This window comes from Lepisosteus platostomus, chromosome 6 (assembly GCF_059453375.1).
Source record: "Lepisosteus platostomus isolate fLepPlt1 chromosome 6, fLepPlt1.hap1, whole genome shotgun sequence".
Classification (NCBI taxonomy): domain Eukaryota; kingdom Metazoa; phylum Chordata; class Actinopteri; order Semionotiformes; family Lepisosteidae; genus Lepisosteus; species Lepisosteus platostomus.
Genome location: NC_142616.1, coordinates 11,758,366 through 11,762,588, shown reverse-complemented (window position 1 = coordinate 11,762,588; position 4,223 = coordinate 11,758,366).

Below are 4,223 nucleotides of genomic sequence, written 5' to 3'. Positions count from 1 at the left end.
GCCGACTTGGAGAGAGCACTCAATCTTTGTGTGTGTCAGTGTATGGGTGTGTGAGTCAGTGTATGGGTGTGTGTGTGAGTGTGTGTGAGTATGGGTGTGTGAGTCAGTGTATGGGTGTGTGTGTAAGTGTGTGTGAGTGTATGGGTCTGTGTGTGAGTGTGTGTCAGTGTAAGTGTGTGTTGGTGTGTGTAAGAATGAGAGTGTGTCAGTGTATGGGTGTGTGTATGAGTGTGTGTTGGTGAGTGTGTGTCAGTGTATGGGTGTGTGTGTGAGAATGAGTGTGTGTCAGTGTATGGGTGTGTGTATGAGTGTGTGTGTGAGAATGAGTGTGTGTCAGTGTATGGGTGTGTGTATGAGTGTGTGTGTGTGAGAATGAGTGTGTCAGTGTATGGGTGTGTGTATGAGTGTGTGTGTGTGTGAGAATGAGTGTGTGTCAGTGTATGGGTGTGTGTATGAGTGTGTGTGTGTGAGAATGAGTGTGTGTCAGTGTATGGTTGTGTGTATGAGTGTGTGTTGGTGAGTGTGTGTCAGTGTATGGGTGTGTATGAGTGTGTGTGAGTATGGGTGTGTGTGTCAGTGTATGGGTGTGTGTATGAGTGTGTGTGTGAGAATGAGTGTGTGTCAGTGTATGGGTGTGTGTGTGTGTGAGAATGAGTGTGTGTCAGTGTATGGGTGTGTGTGTGTGTGAGAATGAGTGTGTGTCAGTGTGCTGCTAGTATAATCCCCTTCTCTTTCACAGATCAGCTTATCCCCCCTTTCTGACTCAGAGCTCTGTGTCTGAGTGGGGTGTGTGTGTGTGTTGGGCAGGAGGGGGGCAGACAGCTGTCCCGAAACTGGCTCCTAATCTGTACGGCTTCTCTCTGGAAACCATGGCGACGGACTCCTGCGGTCAGGAATCCGTGGTGAGAGAGAGGGGGGAGCACTGTCTGTCAGAGCAGAGCAGCGACTGGACTCCGGTCAAGCAAGAAACTCACCGTGACAGACTCTATGTGTGCTGGTGAGTTCAGGGTGAGTGTGAGAGGAGAGGGACAGCAGTGACTCTAGTAGTGTCTCCAGCACAGTCAGGTGTGACAGTGTGTGTGTGCTGGTGAGTTCAGGGTGAGTGTGAGAGGAGAGGGACAGCAGTGACACTAGCAGTGTCTACAGTACAGTCAGGTGTGACAGTGTGTGTGTGTGCTGGTGAGTTCAGGGTGAGTGTGAGAGGAGAGGGACAGCAGTGACACTAGTAGTGTCTCCAGCACAGTCAGGTGTGACAGTGTGTGTGTGTGTGCTGGTGAGTTCAGGGTCAGTGTGAGAGGAGGAGGACAGCAGTGATACTAGTAGTGTCTACAGTACACTCAGGTGTGACAGTGTGTGTGTGTGTTGGGGAGTTCAGGGTGCGTGTGAGAGGAGAGGGGCAGCAGTGATACTAGTAGTGTCTACAGTACACTCAGGTGTGACACTGTGTGTGTGTGTGTGTGTGTGTGCTGGTGAGTTCAGGATGAGTGTGAGAGGAGGCACAGCAGTGACACTAGTAGTGTCTACAGTACAGTCAGGTGTGACAGTGTGTGTGTGTGCTGGTGACTTCAGGGTGCGTGTGAGAGGAGAGGGACAGCAGTGACACTAGTAGTGTCTACAGTACAGTCAGGTGTGACAGTGTGTGTGTGTGCTGGTGAGTTCAGGGTGAGTGTGAGAGGAGAGGCACAGCAGTGACACTAGTAGTGTCTACAGTACAGTCAGGTGTGACAGTGTGTGTGTGTGCTGGTGACTTCAGGGTGCGTGTGAGAGGAGAGGGACAGCAGTGACACTAGTAGTGTCTACAGTACAGTCAGGTGTGACAGTGTGTGTGTTGGGGAGTTCAGGGAGAGTGTGAGAGGAGAGGGACAGCAGTGACACTAGTAGTGTCTACAGTACAGTCAGGTGTGACAGTGTGTGTGTGCTGGTGAGTTCAGGGTGAGTGTGAGAGGAGGCACAGCAGTGACACTAGTAGTGTCTACAGTACAGTCAGGTGTGACAGTGTGTGTGCTGGTGAGTTCAGGGTGAGTGTGAGAGGAGAGGGACAGCAGTGACACTAGTAGTGTCTACAGTACAGTCAGGTGTGACAGTGTGTGTGTGTTGGGGAGTTCAGGGTGAGTGTGAGAGGAGAGGGACAGCAGTGACATTAGTAGTGTCTACAGTACAGTCAGGTGTGACAGTGTGTGTGTGTTGGGGAGTTCAGGGTGAGTGTGAGAGGAGAGGGACAGCAGTGACATTAGTAGTGTCTACAGTACAGTCAGGTGTGACAGTGTGTGTGTGTGTTGGGGAGTTCAGGGTGAGTGTGAGAGGAGAGGGACAGCAGTGACACTAGTAGTGTCTCCAGCACAGTCAGGTGTGACAGTGTGTGTGTGCTGGTGAGTTCAGGGTGAGTGTGAGAGGAGAGGGACAGCAGTGACACTAGCAGTGCCTACAGTACAGTCAGGTGTGACAGTGTGTGTGTGTGCTGGTGAGTTCAGGGTGAGTGTGAGAGGAGAGGGACAGCAGTGACACTAGCAGTGCCTACAGTACAGTCAGGTGTGACAGTGTGTGTGCTGGTGAATTCAGGGTGAGTGTGAGAGGAGAGGGACAGCAGTGACTCTAGTAGTGTCTACAGTACAGTCAGGTGTGACAGTGTGTGTGTGTTGGGGAGTTCAGGGTGAGTGTGAGAGGAGAGGGACAGCAGTGACATTAGTAGTGTCTACAGTACAGTCAGGTGTGACAGTGTGTGTGTGTTGGGGAGTTCAGGGTGAGTGTGAGAGGAGAGGGACAGCAGTGACACTAGTAGTGTCTCCAGCACAGTCAGGTGTGACAGTGTGTGTGTGTGTTGGGGAGTTCAGGGTGAGTGTGAGAGGAGAGGGACAGCAGTGACATTAGTAGTGTCTACAGTACAGTCAGGTGTGACAGTGTGTGTGTGTGTTGGGGAGTTCAGGGTGAGTGTGAGAGGAGAGGGACAGCAGTGACACTAGTAGTGTCTCCAGCACGGTCAGGTGTGACAGTGTGTGTGTGCTGGTGAGTTCAGGGTGAGTGTGAGAGGAGAGGGACAGCAGTGACACTAGTAGTGTCTCCAGCACAGTCAGGTGTGACAGTGTGTGTGTGCTGGTGAGTTCAGGGTGAGTGTGAGAGGAGAGGGACAGCAGTGACACTAGCAGTGCCTACAGTACAGTCAGGTGTGACAGTGTGTGTGTGTGCTGGTGAGTTCAGGGTGAGTGTGAGAGGAGAGGGACAGCAGTGACACTAGCAGTGCCTACAGTACAGTCAGGTGTGACAGTGTGTGTGTGTTGGGGAGTTCAGGGTGAGTGTGAGAGGAGAGGGACAGCAGTGACATTAGTAGTGTCTACAGTACAGTCAGGTGTGACAGTGTGTGTGTGTTGGGGAGTTCAGGGTGAGTGTGAGAGGAGAGGGACAGCAGTGACACTAGTAGTGTCTCCAGCACAGTCAGGTGTGACAGTGTGTGTGTGCTGGTGAGTTCAGGGTGAGTGTGAGAGGAGAGGGACAGCAGTGACACTAGTAGTGTCTCCAGCACAGTCAGGTGTGACAGTGTGTGTGTGCTGGTGAGTTCAGGGTGAGTGTGAGAGGAGAGGGACAGCAGTGACACTAGTAGTGTCTACAGTACAGTCAGGTGTGACAGTGTGTGTACTGGTGAGTTCAGGGTGAGTGTGAGAGGAGAGGGACAGCAGTGACACTAGTAGTGCCTACAGTACCGTCAGGTGTGACAGTGTGTGTGTGCTGGTGAGTTCAGGGTGAGTGTGAGAGGAGTGGACAGCAGTGACACTAGTAGTGTCTACAGTACAGTCAGGTGTGACAGTGTGTGTGTGCTGGTGAGTTCAGGGTGAGTGTGAGAGGAGAGGGACAGCAGTGACACTAGTAGTGTCTCCAGTACCGTCAGGTGTGACAGTGTGTGTGTGCTGGTGAGTTCAGGGTGAGTGTGAGAGGAGAGGGACAGCAGTGACACTAGTAGTGTCTACTGTACAGTCAGGTGTGACAGTGTGTGTGTGCTGGAGAGTCCAGGGTGAGTGTGAGAGGAGAGGGACAGCAGTGACACTAGTAGTGTCTACTGTACAGTCAGGTGTGACAGTGTGTGTGTGCTGGAGAGTTCAGGGTGAGTGTGAGAGGAGAGGGACAGCAGTGACACTAGTAGTGCCTACAGTACCGTCAGGTGTGACAGTGTGTGTGTGCTGGTGAGTTCAGGGTGAGTGTGAGAGGAGAGGGACAGCAGTGACACTAGTAGT